Source organism: Onychomys torridus, chromosome X (genome assembly GCF_903995425.1).
Source record: "Onychomys torridus chromosome X, mOncTor1.1, whole genome shotgun sequence".
Classification (NCBI taxonomy): Eukaryota; Metazoa; Chordata; class Mammalia; order Rodentia; family Cricetidae; genus Onychomys; species Onychomys torridus.
The window spans coordinates 92,738,396-92,760,234 of NC_050466.1; the positions used below are offsets into that span (position 1 = coordinate 92,738,396).

The 21,839-nt window shown below is 39.1% G+C and overlaps 1 protein-coding gene and 1 pseudogene across 3 annotated transcripts in view; both read right to left on the reverse strand.

Moving 5' to 3' along the window:
• Nexmif (neurite extension and migration factor) overlaps positions 1-21,839 on the reverse strand; it is a 146,121-nt gene that overhangs the window by 10,372 nt on the left and 113,910 nt on the right. The window contains exon 2 of one of the 3 annotated variants that reach the window (XM_036174413.1): positions 8,338-8,386. The exons of the other annotated variants lie outside the window; for them this stretch is intronic. The gene's annotated coding sequence lies outside the window, so the exon portion shown is untranslated. The remainder of the gene's footprint in view (positions 1-8,337; positions 8,387-21,839) is intronic. 3 annotated transcript variants of the gene reach the window in all.
• On the reverse strand, positions 9,761-12,084 carry LOC118574742 (annotated as a pseudogene).

Below are 21,839 nucleotides of genomic sequence, written 5' to 3' on the forward strand. Positions count from 1 at the left end.
ATAAAACACAGTCTAAAGAAATGGTGTTGAAACTGAAAGAAGAAATGGTTAGGTCACTTAAAAAGGCAGTCCCACCAAAATAATGCCTGATTATTTTACAGAAACTTCAACACCAGAAGGGCCTGCAAATATGTATTCCAAATTCTGAAAGACTAAATTTGTCAACCCAGACTATCATATTCAGTAAAACTATCAATTAAAATTGAAGAAAAAATAAAATCTTTCCATGATAAAAAAGATTAGAGAAATTTATGACCACTAAGTCAGTTCTATGAAGTCTACTGGAAGGAATATGTTAGTCTAAAGTGAAGGACAAATACACTCAAGAAGTCACAGGGAATATAATCAATTTCAGGACAGTTAATCAAAAGGGATATAAGAAGACAGCAATGCCACAACAAATAACAGGAATTAATAAACACTGTTTAATAATAACTGTTAATATTGAAGGTCTCAATTTCTCCAATTAAAAGGGCAGAGATTAACATACTGGATTATTAAACAAGATCTATCTATCAATCAGCATCAAGGACAGATACCACATCAGGGTAAAAGTATGGAAAATGGTATTCCAAACAAATGGAACTAACAAACAGGCAGACATAGACTTACAAAATAGACTTAAAAAAACCCCAAGTCTGAAGAGATAGGAAAGGACACTACATACTTACTAGACAAAAAAATCCACCAAGAGGGTATTACAATTCTAAACATATGTACCAAACACAGGTGCACCAAATTTCATAAAAGACACATTAGTAGGTCTAAAATCACAGATGAGACTTGACATAGTAATAGTGGGAGCATTCAATACTCTATTGTCACCACAGGCAGGTTAATCTAAATAAAGAAAAACAACCAGAAAATCATTGGACTTAAACAATATCATTAATCAAATAGATGTAACAGACATCTATAGAACATTTAATCCAAACACTAAGGAATACATATTCTCAGCAGCCCATAGAATTATCAATAATTGATCACATACTAGGATACAGAACAAGTATTAACAAATATGAGAAAGTTGAAATAATATCCTATAATCTATCTAATCACAATGGAATAAAGCTAGATACCAACAGTAGTAGAAATCACAGAAAGTACACAAACTCATGGAGGTTAAACAATATTAGTACTGAATGATATATGAGTCCCTAGAGAAATCAATAAGGGAATATAAAATGAATAGAAATGAATGAAAATGAAAACACAGCATACCAAAACCTATGGGACACAGAGAAGACACTCTTAAGATGAAAGTTTACAGTGTTAAGTACTTATATAAAAATTTGAGACATCTTCAATTAATAACTTAATGATGCACCTTAAAGTCTTAGAAAAAGATTGGGATCCATCCCTGGTACATGGGCAGGCTTTTGGAAGCCCTGTACCCACAGTGTGGCACCTTGTGCAGTCTTGGTGTGGTGGGGAGGGGCTTGGACCTGCCTTGCCTTGGTGTGCTGGGCTCTGCTGACTCCCCATGGGAGACCTTGATTTGGAGGATGTGGCTTGGAAGGGAGGGCTGGGGGGTGGGAGGAGTAGAAAATTTTTTAATAAAAATAAAAAAGTATGAATTTAAAAAAAGAACAAACAAAAGCAAAAGATAGTAGATGAGAATAGATAATCAAAATAAGGGTTGAAATTAATGAACTATGAACAACAGTAACAACAAAACAATTAAAAGAATCAAACAAAGGGCTAGTTCTTTGGAAAGATAAACAGTATTAATAAATCCCTAGCAAAGTCAGCCAGAAGAAACAGTTAATGCAAACATTATTGCAATTAATTAAAAATTAAATAATTAAAGTTAAAGCAATTATAAATGAAAAGAGAATGAACAATGAAATTCAGAAAATCATAAGGACATTAAGGAATTCCATTCACAATAGGTACACACACACAGACACACATGCACGAACACATGCACACACAAGCATAAATACCCTCCCCTCTGTAGGTGTAAACCTAATCAAGGAAACAATCAACAACTAGTATCTCATGAAACTAAAATCTTTTGTACAAAAAAGTAAAACATCAGTTGAATGAAGAGGCAGGTATCAGGGCTCATAGCTTCCACTTTGAGATGGACATATTAACATAGGAAGGGAAAATTTTTGTGGAGTCCTATCCTTAGACAAAGAATGACAAGTAACTAATGACTGCTTGGAGGAGGAGAATTAGCCTCTCCCAGGGATAAACTCCCTTATTGGTTGTCCAATACAGAATGGCAGGTCTGAAACTATATACACACAAACAACAAAATGGACACAGCAAGTTGTATTTATATATTTGTGCATCACACACACATGTGTACATGCATTTGTAATAATAATAAAGAAATAGAAGTTATCAATTTGAGAGTGGTGGGGACATGAGAGAGGTTGGAGGGATGTGCTGGAGGGAGGTTGGGGGGGTGAAAAGCGATGTAATTCTATTTCAATTAAGACATATTTTAAATAAATAAATAAATTTGTTATTTGTAGATTTCAATCCTTAGTGTCTTCTGGTCTTCTATGCTTATAGTTAATTTCAAGAAAGTCTATTTTTAGTACCAGAAAGGTCAAGACACAGGAAGTGGAACTATGATAGCTAATGTCATAATGAAAATAATGGCAAATCCATGAGAATAACTCAGAACTTTGATAAAGAAATCAGATATTTTAATCTTAAAATCCAAAATGTTTTCTTACCATTTCGTACCATTTTCAACCTTTGCCCCAAAGAAGGCTATACAAGTACAAATTTCCGTGTTACTGACCTATACTTGTACTCTGTTCAGGAAAACATAATAGTGAAACACTGCTTCATACAAGTGTTTATTATTACCAAGAATTAATGTTCCATGAAATATATAAAGGAGCAATACACTTATAAGTATCAACAATTATCCAATCATGTCAGACATGACGAGACATAGTATAACAACTCTAACTTTACTCTGGGATATTAATTCTCTACGGACATAATTTTCCTTTAACAGAAAAATCTTTCCTTTAACAACAACTACAAAAAACCAGTACCCAGAATTTGTAGCACAGAAGTAAAGCAAATGTTATAAGGCTGATAAAAGAGGAGAAATATACTTTGGTAGTAGACAAAGAAATTCAGGTAAGGTGTGGGGGCTTGATGAACTGAGATGGGGAAAGATAATGAATATGTACTAGCTTCTAGGCTGGATATAGTTACAGAAGGTATCTCATTTTGATGTATAACCACTTTGTAAAATTGGTTTTAGTAATTATCATTCTCTTCAAAAAGGAGAACCGAATGACATACCAATCCTTTAGTAATTTCTTATGACTTTTCAAATCTAACTTTAAGATAGACAACTAAATACATTAATTAATTTTCTTATTTATTTATTTATTTATTTATTTATTTATTTATTTATTTATTCATATCTTGGCTGTTTATTCTGGAGAGAGAATATAATTTTTTATACATCAACCCTGAGCTTGTGTTATTACTTTTTCCCATTGATAAGACATTTATGACAACAGATTTGGCGAGATTTAAAAAAATCTATTTTAAGTACAAACTGATTAGCACTTTTCTAAGAATAGTAAATAACACAGTGAAATGCATTGGAATAACATTAGCTGGAGACAGGTAATTTGAATCAAAACTGGAAAAGCATGCCCTCCTACCTTCATTTCCCTTTGGTTAGGCCTAAGGAAGGCTCACAGATTCTGTCTCACTGGGTTGCTATGTTACTCTCCAGAGGCCTTGAAGACTTGTATCTGAGGGTGTAAATGGCTCATACCAGTATTTGTGTTAGTTGCAGTGTGTGTGTGTCAGTGTGGGCAGGGGAAAAAGCAAAACAGAAGGTAATGACATAGTTGTGACAAAGTCATTGGAGTTTGAGTAGTAACAATTGCTGGAACACCAGTTTAAACCAGTTCACAAATTGACTCAATGCTATCCATGATTAAATGTTTTATCAGACACTACTGTAGAAGAGACAGATGAATGAGACTAGAAGCTTTTTTTCAAGGTACTCTATATCTAGTTAGAGAAACTACATATGAACAAATTCTAATATAGGCATAGTACACTAGGAGAGTGTACTATGTTTCTATGGGAGCCTATAACGTAATTTTCTACCTGTGGAGAGGAGAGAAATCATGAAGGGCTTCGCTTTAAGCAAGAACATTTGAGATTCATCTTGCAAAATGATCTTTCAGGAGCCGTGGTTAGGGAAGTGGAGTAGAGACAATCCAGGCTAAAGAACTTCCATGACATTCCTGGATCTCTCATTCCAGTCTATCATCTAAGGAAGTGCTATAAAATCATAGGTATGACGACTAGTCTTAAAATATTCTATTAGTCTTACATATAATGTTCTTCTAAATCAAAATTCAACTTCTTAAGTCTTATTTCCTTTTTACTGTGCTTTTAATTTTTTATATTCAATATTCTAAATATTCTTCTTGTTATGTTCTCTTTTTATAACTAATGTAATATTATATGATAAAACAAAATTAACACACCAGAACTGGTCAAAACAAACAGAAGGAAAAGAACCCAAGAGAAGGCATCAGAGATCCACTTGTTTGCACACTCAGGAACCCAATAAAAAACACTAAACTGAAAGGTATTATTTATGTAGAGGGCCTGGTGCAGACCCATGCAGGCCCTGTGCATCCTGCCTGTCTCTGTGAGTTCTTATGAGCTTCAGTCATGCTCAGATAGAAGGCCTTGTTATCCTGATGTCCTCCATCTCCTCTGGCTCTCACAATCTTCCCACCTCCACTTCCACAAGTTTTCCTGAGCCCTGAGGGAAAGGATTGGATGGAGACATCCCATTTGGGGCTGAGTGTTCCAAGGTCTTTCACTCTCTGCATACTGCCTGGCTGTGAGTCTCTGCACTTGTTCTCATCTGTTACAGAAGGAAGCTTCTCTGATGATGGCTGATCAAGGCACTGATCTATGAGTATAGCAGAATATCATTAGGAGCCATTTTATTGCTATGTTATTTAGTAGATCAGTAGTATTTGGTTTTACCCAACATCCCTGGGCCATCTAGTTTCAGGTTCTTGGTCACCCAGGCAGTGTCAGGTGTGGGTTCCATCTTGGATTGGGCCTTAAATCAAATCAGTTATTGGTTGGTTCCTCCCACAAGCTTCGTGTCACCATTGCCCTAGCATATCTTGCAGAAAGGACAGCATTGTAGATCAAATGGTCAGTGGGTGGGTTGGTGTTGATATTTCTTTTTTGGTATTTATTATGCAGAGTACCTTCCTGTACCAAAGACACTAGAATGTAGGGTGAAGGCTCTGTGGAGGCACCAGTTCAACTTCTCCATGTTCAATGAGTTGTGTGGGTGTTGTCTTCAGCAACATGGGAGGCGGAGTCATCAGTTTGTGGAGAACAATCTATATTATGTTCTCTTAATATGTGGCTTTTTTGCTTCTAGGTATTTTACATTGGAGATTCTCTTTGCCAGGCGTGCCTTTCCCTTTCTCAGTTCTTTCCCATCCTCTCTTTCACCTCTCTATCTTTTCCCTAGTCAATTGTACTTTGACATATACCTTAACTCTTACCACTCCTAACAAAATTAGTCTCTGTCCTTTAGGCTCTTAAAAATCTTTGCTCTCTTTCATGTTTACCTATAACTTTTTTATGTCTGGTATCACCCAAAAGGCTGTATGATACTGTTTGTTTCTAAAGGGCCTGGTTTAGAGTGTGGTCTGTACTCTATACAATTTGCTTTAAAATGATGTTGAATGGTATGAAAAGCTGAGAGAGAATTTGGGTAACAGTACATGCTGGGCCCAAGTGGTATGTATAAGAAGATATAGCAGATAATATATCGTGAAACTATGCTGTGGAGTAATTCAGAAGGACACTACAGAGTTTTAAGTTGTGAAGAACTTTAGGATCAGTGGTAATGGTAGAGACAAATGTAGGGAGATAAGGCCAGGCATGGTAAGTCATGCTTGTAATCCCAATACTCAAGAAACTGATATAGGACGATCATCACAAGTTTGAGACTAGCCTGGGCTATAGAGTGAGACTTTGTCATAAAAAAAGCAAAGAGGTAGTTTAGGAAATAAAGTTCAAGTGTACAATCTGAAAAAAAAAACCCAAAATCTCTAGAATCAGGGATCAGGAAACAGAAATGGAAAGAAGATATTGGCCTTCAGCAGAACTATAGAAATGTGCAGTAGAGACTGGGTGTGGGAAAGTAGTCAGCATATAGCAGAAAGAGGTAGGGAAGTTAATACATAGTTGTAAAAAGAACATTGTAAGTAGATGGGTTTCAGGCCAGAGTAGCCCCAGAAAAGTCTTTATGCAATATGTTTATGTGAATAAAGCAGGTGAATATTAAGACTGTCAGGTCCCACCCACATGGATAATGAAGCTAACTTGGGCATAGATGTCACAGTGGAAAATGGGCAATCAACCAGGAAACTGGTACTGATGGTAGGTAATCTACAGGTTTTGTCAGAGACTGAAACGAAACAAGAAGACAGTACTGTTGTACCAGACAAGTCCATAGAAGGTGTTCCAGGCTAGTCTAGCTAGCCTTGTCTATAACCATTTTCCCAGTCAAATTCTAGTCAACAGAAGAAAGTTAGTAGCAGATAGCATTTTAATCCATAATTCTGCCTTGTTAGCTCTATTTTCTGATACATCATAAGATTTCAAGGATGTAGGTTAGAAATATGTACTTAATGCTTTAAAATTTAAAAAAGGTGTGTGTGGACCTTGAGAGCTTGTTTGGAGGTTCTAGCAGGGGAGCGCAACTACTCATATATGTTTAACCAAAGACTGGTCCTCTTCTATCGAGGGAAGGTCATCCTCTTCAACTTAGTGTGGCTTCACACATAGAGCAGTGAAGGAGGAAGGGGACACCTGCCTAGTCAGCCAGATCAGCCAAATCAACCTGGCAATCATTGGGTTGACAGATGTCACAGTCAGATTGTATACCTGTCAGAATGACTAAGATCAAAAACACAAATGACAGCACATGCTGGCAAGGATGTGGAGCAAGGTGAACACTCCTCCATTGCTGGTGGGAGTACAAACTTGAACAGCCACTTTGGAAATCAATATGGTGGTTTCTCAGAAAATTAGGAATCAATCTACCTCAAGATCCAGATATATTACTTCTGGGCATGTACCCAAATGATGGTCCACATTACCACAAGGACACTTGCTCAATTATGTTCATAAGAGCTTTATTCATAATAGCCAGAATCTGGAAACAACCTAGATGTCAATCAACTGAAGAAAGGATAAAGACAATATGGTACACTGCATCAAGATCATGATGGGGAAACCTGCAGAGACGACCAAACTAAACTAGTGGGAACTCATGAAAGTTGGATCAACAGCCGTGGAGCCTGCATAGGACTGGTCTGGGCCCTCTGTATGGCAAGATAGTTGTGTAGCTTTATATGCATGGCAGTGGGATTAGAACCCATCTCTGGTGCATGAGCAGGCTTTTTGGAGTCCACTACCTATGATGGGACACCTTGTGCAGCCTTGAGGCAGGGGGAGGGGCTTGGACTTGCCTCTATTGGATGTGCCTCCTCATGGGAGGACTTGCCTTCTTGTGGAAGGAGGAGTGGGGGTGGGTTGGGAGGGGATGGCTGGGGGGTGGGAGGAGGGAAGAGAGGGATCTTTGATTGGTGTGTAAAATGAATGGAAAATTTTCTTAATTAAAAAAAAAGAAAGGAAAAAAGAAAATGTGGTACATTTATACAATGGAGTATTACTCATCTGTTAAAAAATGACATCATGAAATTTGCAGGCAAATGGATGGAACTAGGAAAACACCACCCTGAGTAAGGTAGCCCAGACCCAGAAAGACAAACATGGTATGTATTAACTCAAAAGTGGATATTAGCTATAAAGTAAAGGATAACTGTGTTACTATCCACAGACCCAGAGAGGCTAAGTAACAAGGAGGGCTCAAGTGGGAATGCATGGATCTCACTGTGAAGGGGTAACAGAATAGATTTTTCGGGTGGACTGAGGGCAGGCCAGGATGGGAACAGGAGAGATCAGGTTTGGGAGGGAGAAATGATTAGAATTGGGGGACATTTGGGGGATGAGGTAAAAACTTAGTGCAATGGAAACTCCCTGGTATCCACAAGGGAAGACTCCTAGTAATAGGGGGATACAGATCCTGAACCAGCCATCTTCGATAACCAGGCAAGGCATCCAGTGGTGAGGCTAGGACACCAACCTAGCCACAAAACCTTCACCCTTCAATCTGTCCTCCCTGCAAGATATGCTTGGGTAAACATGGCACAGAACTTGTAGGAGAGGCCAATCAGTGACTGGTCCAACCTTGAGACCCACAACACAAAAGGGAGCTCATACCTGATATTGTCTGGAAGGTCAGGAACCAGAGTCTGGATAGCCCAGAGACCTAGGATAGAACCAAACACAACTGAAAAAAAAGTCAATGAAATTATTCCTAATGATATTCTGCTGTACTTGTAGACGAGATTCTAGCCCAATCATCATCAAAGAGGCTCCATCCAGCAACTGGTAGGAGCAGATGCAGAGACCCACAGCTAAGCATTAGGCAAAGCTCAAGGCATCTCGTGGAAGAGAAGCAGGAAGGATTGTAGAAGCTAGAGGAGTCAAGGACACGACATGAACAAGGCCCACAGAATCAACTAACCAGGGCTCATAGGAGCTCATAGAGATTGAAGTGATAATCACGGAGCCTGTATGGGTCTGACCTTGGTCCTCTGCATATATGTTATGGTTGCATAGCTTGGTGTTCTTGTGGGACTCCTAACAGTGGGAGTGGACGTGTCTCTGATTCTTTTGTCTGCTTTTAGCACCCTTTTCCTCCTAATGAGTTGCCTTGTTCAGCCTTGATATAATGGTATGTACCTAGTCTTATTGCAACATAATGTCATGTTTGGTTGATGTCCTTTGGAGGCCTACACTTTTCTGAAGGGAAGCAGAGGAGTGGATCTGGGGGAGGAGGGGAGACTAGGAGGAGAGGAAACTATGGTCAGGATGGAATATATGAGACAAGAATTTTAAAAAAGTGTGTGTGTGTGTGTGTGTGTGTGTGTGTGTGTGTGTGTGTGTGTGTGTCCATAGTGTCCAGAAGAGGGCACAGATTCCCAGAGCTGGATTTACAAGAGGTTGTGAGCCACCCAACATGAATTCTGGGAACTGAATTCTGGTCCTCTGCAAGAACAGCAAGTGCTCTTAACCACTGAGCTATCTCTCTAGCCCCTACATAATATTTTAAGTTCAAAAATATACTTAAATAACCAATCATACAACTTTAAAAAATATTAAGAATGAGGACATAAAAATGATCACAAAGAAACTTTAAAGCAGCAGTTTTCAACCTATGGGTTGTGACCCCCATGCGGTCCAAAAGACCCTTTCACAGGAGTCACCTAAGACCATTGGAAAACACAGATATTTATATTATGATTTATTAAAATAGCAAAATTATAGTTATAAAATATCAATGAAATAATTTTATGGTTGGGGCTCTCACAACATGAGGAATGGTATTAAAGGGTTGCATCATTAGAAAGGTTGAGAACCACGAATTTCATATTTTTCCTTAAAAGTTCATTTTTATTTTTTCTTTTAGTTTTGATATTCTAATATAATCACATCATTTCTCCCTTCCCTTTCCTCCCTCCAGACACTCTCATGTACCCCTCCTTGCTCTCTTTCAAATTCATGGTCTCCTTTTTCACTGTTATATAAATTCCCAAATACAACCTGCTCAGTCTGTACAATGTTACTTGTATACATGTTTTCAGGGCTGAACATTTGATATTGACATGAAAGCAGGGGGGCTATGGTAATCTGTACTGAGGCCTTCATGGGTGCTTTCAGGTATGCAGACAGAGCACCGGACCTGTTCAAATCCCAGGACGAAGAGCTGGTTGTTGGAGAGATCCAGGGTAGGCAGTATCTGCCCAGCTCCATTCTTCATCCAGTTCCCGCAAGCCCTGTAGGTTGCCTTGAGGCCCCCATTGTGGGTGGTTCTCCCCAGCAGTGTGCAGATTGTTTACAATGTAGTTGCTGTATTGTGACACACATTTGGTCTACTGCTTGAAGGCCTCCATTTATGAGTTCTTCCATCAGGGCTGGAGGTTCCCATCCTTGCCATATTCCTGGTTTATGGCCTAGGATGATACCAATGCCACCGAAGTTCAAGGTGTTGGGTGCAGAGTAGGTATAGAATGGTGCCTACAGGATTCCAGCTGGAAACACAATCTCACTTTTGGTGGGTGCGTGGTGGAGGTCACTGATCTCTGTTGGGGACTATCCTGAACTGGGTGGCTATGACTCTTCATGAGATGTTGAAAAGTCAGATCTGGAAACAGGTTTTGGGACTAGAGCTCAACTTGAAGCAGGGAGGATGAGTTCCACAATCTGAAACCACATCCCCACTGAGATGGTGCCTTTGAGGGAGGTCTTGGGATGTTCTTCTGCCTGTTGGCCAACCCTGGACACAGGTGACCTCCTCACTGGGTTTGGCCAGGACCCAGGCAGGGACATCAGAGCCTTTTTCCTCCAGTTGGCGCTAGCAGAGCCACCATGGCAGGTGAGCAGCAACTCCTGGGAGCCTTGTATATACAGTGACTCCTGTACCTGGGTTAGGGGTTGTCCAGCTTTTTTGGGGTCCATGATTAAGATAGCATAGTCTATCATGTAGATGATACCTGCCTTTTTCTTGGCCAATTTCTGGGTGTCTTCATCCATCCACTTCAGGGTGCTCACGCTATCTTCAAATGCTTTCTTGATCTCCAAGTTTATCTCACTGGTTATGTTCTTGCTGTCTTCAGTGGAGGTCGCTTTCACAAGCATGGGGCCCAGGGCAAAGCTCAGATTGTTTTCTGTGTCACTCACACAAAATAAAAACTTACATCAGGTAAGGCAGGTCTTCTCTGACCCATATATGATCTACACGAATTCATCATTGTTCTGAGAGCACTGTACCAGGTTCTGCATCATGTAGTTGTTCAGCAGGCATTTGTTGGTGTTGTTGATGAGGATAGAGACCTGTCCCATGTATTATTTGTTGTTTACCATGATGGACTTAGACTCATCAATCTCTACCAGATTGAAACAATGGTTTTGAGAAAAGGTAACCAGTTGATGGGGGTGCCAACCTCTGCAGCTAGGCTCTTGTGACTTTGTAGTAAATGAGCTCCTCATTTTGGCACATCTCCTGGGAGATAGTGATATATTGGCTAGCACTGTTTCAAAGTCCATGATCTGCTGTATCTTGGGTTGGATGGAGTCCTCATTCCTACTGCCCAGCAGCTTTCCTCAATGGACTGTGTAGTTAAGCTATTTAGTCAGCACCTTCTCATTTTCCACCTTGTTCAGGTCTCTAAGAGGACAAGCTGAGGCTGGACTGGTCTACTTGGATCATATTGCTGTTGGCTTTCTTTGACTTCACACTGACATAGACAGAGAAGGGTGAGGGTAGGTGGTGGGATGTGATCGTCTGCAGCATGTCTTCAAAATTGTCCTTGGTCCAGGGTCCTGTGATAGTCCTGCCCCAATGTTTTCAGTAAGCTCCATCTGGGGCTTGGCCTGGACTCCTCAATACTCATTGTGTTCTTACACACATGCTTGTACACTTGGGATTTCCTTGGGCCTTGTTCAAGCTGGCAGTGGAATTTCTGAGCAAGCACTTTATGGCTTGGTTCTGTTTGCACAGGTTGCTGAAGCTCCCCCAATGTGAGTAGACATCAGGTACAGGGTTGGCCTTGATCCAGACCTCACAGACATAGCTGAAGAAGTCTCCTGGCAGGGGTTTACAGTGGGGCCCATGGACTTTAAGATGAAACTGGCCACTGAGACTCAGGTCTTCCTCAGACATACCAGGGTTGTTCTTGTCTGGTACTGGACGTCTTGGGTTGCTGGGTAGACAACCTGCTCTGTTGTCAGAAGCTACACCAGAGCCACTAGCTGCTTCTTCACTGGGGTGGGCATCACCCAGCACCCCTGGCTACTCTGGGAGCTGCAGAAGTTCACCTGCAAGGCAATTGGGTACATGTTGTGTGCAGAAAGTGAGTCCATCAGGTATTCCTTGTCCAGTGTGGCCTGCTTGTATGTTGACATATCACTGGTGGGCTCTGCACCGGGTTTTCTGGCTTCACATCCCTTTGAGGTTGGGCTCCTGACTTGGTGCAGCTGCTGCCACTGCATTCCCACTGCATTCTTTCTCCTCCATTTGTCTGTAAAATCCCCTGCTGTAGTACGGATACTCGGCTCAGCTAAATGGGTAGGAGCCATTTTAGGTGATTTTATGATTGCATCAATAAAAAAAGAAACTTTCCCCTTGTTCTCTGAAGCATCACAAAGTGAATGTAATTCAAGAGCTGACATGCTTCTTTGAACTCAGGGCTTTTTATCTTTATTATTTAACTTTCTTTTTCTAATACACACACACACACACACACACACACACACACACACACACACACATCCCAGGTTTATGGAGATGTTGAATTACAATTGAATCATATTTATGCTGTGGGTTGAAGCAATCTCGTATATCAAATTCCATAGTGCAGATCCACTGTGGAAACTCACTTGGCTCTCATATGTGACATTCTGTCTTTAAACTGTTACCTATATACTCCCATATCTTTAAATTTACAGCACCTTCTTCAGGGTGCCAAGGGAAGTGTTTAAAAATAAAAATAGAGAACTTTTCTAAGCTCTTTAGTGATACATTACAAGGAGTGGAAAGGAGGAGCAAAAGAAGCATCTGAAGGAAGAGAGCACCCTTTCGAATCCTGCAGTCTCAGGGTTACTCCTAGCCCTTTCTGTTCTTTCCCTTTGTTAAACTTTTCATTTTACTTATTTATTTTTAGCCAGTCTCATAGTCTGATTCTTTTACCCCTTTTATATATTTAGCATGCTGTACTCTTGATTTCCCTAAAGTTGGGTACCACTTGACCTTAACTCACATGAATATGGGTCTCTATCAGCTAGGTGTCAAGTGGGAAGACCAGGGTGTGAGGAATAAAAGAGATAAAAGCAATAGTTGGGACCAGGGGAAAATGGCCAAGGTCAGCAGAGAGCTAAATCAGCTAATGTTGGCAAGAAAATACAGGATACCTCAAGACACTACTGTCTTAGGACTAATAACCACAGTCCCAGAGGAAGATTCAGATTCCTAGAAACCATCCACTTGACCCCTTCCAGGCTGGACCTAGCCAAGTATGCTCCTGGAGAAGGACACAGAACTAATGTTCCCTTTGTCCTTTCATCAGGGCCTCTGAGAAAGTAATGGGTTCATTTGGCTCGCAACAGTATTGGGTGACCAACTGGTGTGCTCTCCCTGGGGAAGACTATTTCTCCTGCTCTCAGCATTCCTTAGTTGGCTGTACTTCTTTGTGTAGGGCTGAAGCCTAATGGGCTTCCCCTGGTCCAACTTGGCATGTTTATTACTGTTTTCCTTGTGCAGCTCATGTTTAGGCAGTCATGTTGGTGAGATTTTTATGGGTGTAGCCTCTGACATTACTAGGCGACACAATCTCTCAGCAAACTCCCTGATTCTCTAGCTCTTACAATATTTCCACCCCTTAATTCCCCACTAACCTATGGGCCTCAGATGTGGGAGTGTTTTTTAGATATATCTGTTGGGACTGGGCTCCACAGTTCTGCATTTTGATTGGTTGTGGTTTTCTGTGATGGTCTCCATCTGTTGCAAAGGGAAGTTTTCTTGATGATGGGTGAAGATGACACTTTCCTGTGAGTATAAGGACATGTTTATAGGTTGTTAGGGATTCTGGCACTTTAGTAAAGTGGTGGTTGTAGGTACACTTCCTAGGTACTCCTCCAAGATCCTCCATGATTTCACTAGCAGTTGGCTAGGTTCACTAGTAGTTGGCTAGGTTTCCAGTACCAGGCATGGTATCTCTCTTGTTGCATGGGACTTAAGTCCAACTAGAAAGTTGTTGGTTATCATCAAGGTATTTGTGCCATGACTGTACCTGTAGGGTTACATGCCATGCTGATTTTTGTGGTTCATAGGCTGGATAGGACTGTGGGTTGCTTCCCTCCTTTGGAAGTTTGCATGGCGCCTTTTGATAACATGAAAGCTAGTCCTTACAGAGAGGGCATTCAGATCAGTGCCATCTCAGGGCCCCCTGGGCCCTGTTTTTGAAATGCGTGATCTTCAGAGATTTATCTTCCATATATGGAAGACAATTAAGGGCAACAACCATAGGCTATATGTTTTTGGAGTCTCTTGGACAGTCCTGTCCAAAACTCAAAAGAGGGCTTCTTATGTCTGGCACTGGGGTCTTTGTTAGGGGGTCTTTGGCTCTGGAGGAAGCATGTCAGCCAGATAAGAAAAGTCCATTGAAGCTATATATGTGTATTTTTATACAGAATTACATCTACTATAGGCTTTTTAGAAACATAGTTGATAACACAATTCCTTATGACTTTCTCAGACATCTTTAGTGTTATTTAATACTCCCCCTCCTTCTTTTGTATTTACCTTCATTTTCCCCTCCTGGATTCTATATATCTCAAAAAACCAAGCAGTAGTATCTTATCTCATGCTGAATATTTCAAAAATTTAAGAAGCACCCCCAAAATTCATGTAAAAGAAGTGATATTCTATGATGAACAGAATATAATTTCTAACCATCTAAGCAACATTAGACAAGTTCCTTCCCCTCTCTGGATATAAGTTTTATGAGCTATAAAATAGAGGAGATGAGCTAAATTATATCTAAGAGCTCATGTAGTTCTAAATAACTCATATTTCACTTTTTCAAATGGACACGAGAAGCAGTTTTTCATTTAAACTTGGGGTGATACTGAGATGAGATAAATATATACATCATGGAATTCTTTATTCCTTTCCATTGCATGTCCCTGTCTACAACCTTTTATTTTTTTATACATTCATACTTTTATCCTACTAAATATAGCATGTAGAGTGCTGCTCCGGGTAACAGGGCTCAGAATGGTTCACTTGCCTTCATTTTTGGCAACTACTAGTAAAGTTGGGGTAGGAAGGCTCCTTGATGAGGATCCTGATAAAAATGATGGTGCTTACTTTTTATCTTAGCTCATATGTGAGTCTTCCACTCTTATCACTTCCTTTCTCCTCTAGTCATATCTTCACCATCTTGTGACATCACTCGAAAAAAATTTCCAAGTAGAGCACATTTGTAAGATCAGAAATCAATCTGAAAGGAGTTAAAATGCACTGCCTATGTTCAAAGGCTATACAAATACTAGAAAGCATAATATTCACTAAGATCTGAACAAGACATAGAAAGAAGGAGCAGAAGAACCTTTGGGAATCAACATAGGAAGTAGACTTCACTTCTAAATATTTATGCTATAGGTAGCTCAACTTTACTGGCACATCCTAGAGTTTCTTTGCCTTTACAAAGGAGTTTTAGTTTCAGAATTTCTACTTTTTTTCTTTCAGGTCCAAAGAATGAGGAGTCCAATGATAGAGAAGTCCAATCACAGTTTGTCAGATGGTTCTTTCTAAAGTGTGTCCCTATCTTCTTGACTGTAGACCCATATGGGTAGTATTAATGGCACATTGAAACAAACCAGCCTATATATCCCTATTGGTATGTACAGATTGGTTTGCCCCTCAAAGGACCTCATCACTGAGCGTGGTACTTTATGAGGATGACTTTATATAAGACATAACCACAGAGTGCCTTTGTTGCCAGGCATCACCGAGTTATATTTAATGCCCAAGTTCAATAGCTTTAGGGTGAATTATTTTTTTTTACTTTCTCCATGTTTTCTAATTTCTTTTCTTATTACTGATATCTCCTGTTAATTACATTTTAAAAATGTTATTAAATTCTTTTCAGAACAAGTTGCTGAACTATATTTCTAGGCTAGAAAGATCTTGGAAGATAGTTTAATCCCACATTCCTCACTTCAGTAACCAAGTTCCAAAAGAGGAAACTATTTTCCAGTAACACAATGTATGTTGGTATTATGACATACTGGATGTGTGTTAGTGTCTAGTCCAGAAGTATCCCCAGCTGTATCAAGTTTTGCTAGGTAAAATAAATTACAAATGAAAATAGCCACTAATCAGAATTCTAACTTCTTATTTTTCTTTATTGGAGGAGTAGAGTTACAAATCCAAAAGCTGTCCTTGTTTATCTCAAGATGGAATAGAGAGGGGTAGGAGAAAAAAGTTCACATTCACCTGGGTGAAGGGCTCTGCTAATCCAGACTTCAGATTTTAGAGTTCTGTGTTGTACCATAAAGCAGACTAGTCCCTATCATACACACACACACACACACACACACACACACACACACACACACACACACACACACTTGCATATACTGAAAAAAAAGCACAGTGTGTTTTATTTCCCAGTGTGAAATCAGATTGCTATACAAAGGACCAGAAGTTGGAAGATGACTGGAGCTAGGGATTCATTTAATTTCCAAGTGCTAAAATGAATTCAATTATTTAGTAAGGCCGAGTGAAAACGTCATTGGAAAAATTTTGGTGTGAGAAGAAGGACGAGAGACAACATTACAAATAAGAAATGTTAAAGGTTTTCAGTGGTTGTTGGAACACAGTCCAGGAATGGAGTCACGTGAAGAGATTTCTGAGTGCTTGTGAGAAAACTCCAAGAAACCTATCTCCTTAGTTCTATTGGTTATATAGAAATCTGGAAGGCCAGATGAGTATGGAAATATGACAAATATATTCTACATATATTAAATATCTGGTTTATATGTTAGGTGATGCCATGAGCCAAACAGAGATGAGAAATAAGTTCTATAAACAAGCATAAATGATGTAGGTGTGTATTTTCCAAAGCAAGTCTTCCTTTGATATGGATCTTAGGTTGACTCAAATATTCATTTCTGTATTTTTATTTTAGCTTCAAATTAATATAGTAGGTTTGCAAATATTCAGGGTAGGCTCCCCAGATTATAGTTCAACTTTGGATTTAATTTATGAAGGCCCATATGCCTAGGTTACCCCCACCCGGAAAGACTCCATCATTGATCATTTCATAAAGAAAGGTATAATTTCCCACTTGAGTTTCCATGAAATCTCCCTAAACCCACATGTCTTGATTAGGGTTTCTATGCTGATTTAAAAAAGTGACCAAAAGCAACTTGGGGAGTTTATTTTGCTTATACTTCCATTATCAAGAGAATTCAGGGAAAGAATTCAAGACAGGAACCTGGAGGCTGGAACTGAAGCAGAAGCCATGGAGCGGTTCTGTTTACTGGCTTGTTCCCCAAGGCTTGCTCAGCCTGTTTTACTATAGCACCCAATATCGTCAGCCTAGGGACAGCACTGACCACATTGAGCTGGGCCCTTCCCACAGGCTAATCTGGTGGGAGCATTTTCCCAGATGAGGTTCTCTCTTCTAAAATGATTCTAACTTCCGTCAAGTTGACATAAAACTAGCCATCACAACACAGATGCTAGGCAATTGATACCAAGTTGTGATATATTGTTTCACATCTTACTCCATCCTTACCATATTTCTTTTCTGGATATGCTTGTAGTAGAGCCCAGTAGTTCCTTTCAAACTGATAGGATGGTGGAGGTCTGAACCTTTTTACAGCCACAACACCTGTATCCACCAAAGCCATAGAACCCAACATCTTCCATTTGTAAGCTGACTCCATGAGGATTTCTTTGTTTATGAACTATTTACATGTGACTAAATGCTTTAAGGTGAGTTTGAATGTTTTCAAAATACTTTTACAATTGTTATGGAATTGTATTCAAGGTAAGAATGGAAAATTTCACTAACCTCACATAGTCTTAGTGTTAGTATATTCATAAGCTTATGTTCCTATTATCCCCTTTCTTGAAACCATTTCTGTCACATTCTTTTAATTTTGTACATGGGACTATGAACAGGCTACCTAACAATAAAGGGAAAGGATAAGGAAGATAAGGTACATCAGAAAAGAAGAGGTGTTAGATAGAAAAATAATTTTGCAGTCATTCTATTTAGAGCTCTTTTAACTTTCTAGCTATCATCTATCACTTTCTATATCTCTGTTTTGACTCACTGAATTTCATTACTACCACTCACACCAAAGCAAGCAAACAAACAAACAAATTCTCAGAACAACATAATCAAAAGTAACTCCCTGAGGTATCTTCTGCAGCATCCAGGTCAAGTTAATCTTGGATGATAACCAAAGCCAAATGGATGGCATTCTGGGGCCCTGTGTGCTTTAAAATCTGGGTAGCAACCATTAATTGCATTCTTCCGTTTCAAAGTGCTCATGTGCTGAACAGCAACAGTTGGTTATGTAGGACTCTTCCCAGTTCTATCATCCAAGTTCACAGTAGGGAAGACTGTTGAGGGACCAGGCTTATGGAAGGTCACTTATTAATGATAAAAATAGTTCCTGAAGAAGACAAGGGCAATCACATTCTTTTTTTTTTGTTTTCTTACGTTCTTTCACTATTCTCTCATCTATCAGTAGAGCCAAATATTATAATTACCAAGTTTTAAAAAACCTATAGCGTCCATCTACCTTTTCTGTGCAAATATTTGGTCGTTTTTGGAACATTTAAATTTCACCTTCCAATACAGTGGCTACTAGTCAGCTGTCAATATTCAAAGTTACATATAGATTAAAACCAGCTCCTCAGTCATTCTAGTCACATTTCTGATGTTTAGTAATGACATGTGGCCAATGTAGCCAATACAGAACATTTTCACTATCACAGAAATGTAAATCAGACAGCATTATTGTTCATAATTCCTAATCATCTAGTCTTTTTTAAAAAATTTGTACATGCCTGCCTAATGTTTATTACTTTACTGCTCTCAGTTATTCTTGTTTATTCCTATACTCTTTCACAGGTAACCCTTCTAATGTGGTAAACAAGCATGTCTCTACACTCATTTAAAGTACTGTTATGTGTTTATACTTAAGGTTTACATGTAATTGGTATAATGCTATATATTTTATTATTTAAGCTTTTTTCTCTTTGAGTTAAGGTTTCAGTACTTAGTGCTGGCCAGCCTGGAACTCACTATGTAGGTCAGGCTGACTTCAAAGTTGCAGTGGTCCTCTTTCCTGCAAGTACTGGATTACAGGAGTGCATGACCATGCTAGTCCTCATTATTTTAATTGTTCCTATTATATACCACATTTGTAAGATTTGTTCACTCCTCTATGCATATATTTCATTTTTAAAATTTTTATATGTTATATAATGCTCTATGGTATATACCTACCACATTTTACAGATTTACTTTCATTTTGGCAGGCAGGATACACAGCCTAGCATGGTATGGAAATTCCTGACTTCACTTGTCCTGTCTTTTATTATTTTAATTTATTGGTATTATTCATTGCCGTCATTGTCAATTTTGTTTGTCTGGAATGAAGTTTCTTTCCTATTATTAATTTCAAATAATGGGATTCCACTGGTCGTAAGCTCTGATTCCCTGGACTCAGATCTTGAACTTATGAAGTCTCTCATATCCTGTGTTTGTTTTGGACTTTTCTCTGTCTTCTTTTCTTGGCCTTGCTGCCACTGAACATTCACTCAGACAGGTAGCTAAAAGTTTTTACAGAACAGCAGGGGTTAGAGACCTAATGGAGACAGGGTTACTCCACTGACAGCTAGAGATGTCCAAGGCCTAATGGCAAGTTTCATGTTGTCTGTTAACTTGACACACCAGGGAAATAACCTTTTAATCCAGTGCAGCATATTTCATTTATTGTAGCATTATCCAGTTCAAAGATGTTATGAATAACATCCCCAGAGAGATTCAAGATTTCAAAAACATCCTGAGTTTGAACTTAATTCAACTCCTCTGGAAGGCTAAAACAGTGGAAGATGACCTTTAGGCACTGTGAGGCCAGATAATGTCAGGCCAAATTAGAATGTTTATCTCCTGAGGGAGGGAGGGGGAGAGGGTGAGTAGAAAGAAGACGCTGATGGTATGTGCTTTAATTAAAATCATTGTCAGTGCTAATGACCTAACATTAAAAGTATTAACAATCTACAGAATACATTAAAAAATTAGGATAGGAGTCGTGTAGTGACACATGCCTTTAATCCTATCAGTCAGGAGGAAGAGGCAGATGGTCACTCTGAGTTCAGGTCAGTCTTATATACATAGAAAGTTCCAGACAAATCAGGGTTACATGATAAGATTCTGTTTCAACAAACAAACAAAACCCACAAAACACTCTATAGATACACAAATAAGTAACTAAACAAGGGGCACAGGCTGTCATTAAGGTGGGAGAAAGGCAATGAATGCATTTTGTTTTAATCAGCTTCTCTATGTAATGCAACAATGCAGGCCAACTAAAAATCATTAAGACAGAAAAGTCCAGAACAAGAACACTCAAAACTGTAGTTTGGTTTGTGGGGAGGAAATTTAATAAATGCATGTTTTGTCTTTAAATCTATCCACCACAAAAGGTTGAAATAGGACATGGTTAGACCATGATGGGAAAAAACTTGAGGGAGGTATGCTAGCTTAGAATACTAAGAGAAAAGTCTTAAGATGAAATGAATGCTAAGGGAGAAGCATAGGAAAAAAGTGAGTTCCTGTCACTGGAATCATTCAAGAAGCTGGGTAAGAATCTGACAACATTGAAGAATAAATTTAAGTAATGGATGGAGAAAGTAGACTAGATAGCTTCATGTGACATCAAGAGAATCAGCTGTATAAATCTAAAATAAATTTGGTCAACTTATAAGAAGATACACAAGAAAACACAGCAAGTTCAATAAAATTCGGCCCCTCTCAAGTTACTCAGTCATACATGAGAAAGAGTAACAGAAGACGTTCACTCACTTTGCCACATTTGGCTTACATTTTTTATGAAGGACAGAAATTCTGTCAAAGACAAGGAGCTTTGGGGAGTAGAGGAATGCATCCGGTTAAAAAAATTCTAAAAGAGCCAATCCATAGTTTTTTTCCTCAGCGAAAGTCACAAGGTTTTTCAATTAAAATACATGTAAACTGGCCAAGGCAGACAAGTATGCTTTGCCTTGGGCCCCTTGGCCCTGTATTTCCCCCATTTTTAGAAAAGCATGCCTTTTCAGGAATGTTCAGACACATTTCTCTAGGTATCTGTGCAGAGTCTGAAAGCTAAACAAAATGACACTCCACCACTTGGCTGGATAGTATTATTATTATTGCCTGTGGCCCTCTACAATTGCCTTTTTAACCTAGGCTAGATTCCAATCAAGTTTTGTGGACAGCAAACAGCAGACAGTCAACCTGGGACAGCACCAATTAAGTGCAAACATATTGTGAAAATGAAAACGAAAAGCAAATGCCAACCCTATGAAAAGAAACTGAAAGCTTCCTCAGATATCATGAAGAAATAAAGGCAGAAAGAAAAAATAGAAGAACCTGCTCTTTGTTTCAGCTATGCGTCCTCAACCCTGTAACAGTCTATCATTGTCACAGCTGCATAGTCTATACTTACATCATACTGTTTGTCTTAACTTAACATTTATAATCAAGGTATCTTAACAGTGATGCCACAAATTTTATTTGATGGTACATGACTGCTTTAGGTTTCCAAGACAACAAATGTATTTTGCATTATCTATCCAGAAAATTCTGTTCACAAGCATCAGCTCTTGTGTTGACAGGACTAGGAGCACTCTGTGGCCCAGGGAAGGGCTCCAATATGAAGCCTTCCTAATTAGGATTGGTTGGTTTTAAATTCTTGATTTCATAACCCTATTAAGTCTGAGCTGTAGAATCAAAGATCTCAAACCAACTTTAGAAGGCTATGTAACAGCTACTTGTTACATCTCTTTAGTGCTGAGTACACAGCTTAGAAAATATATTTAACTTCTTTTTCTCCCTGCCCCAACTATTTCACAA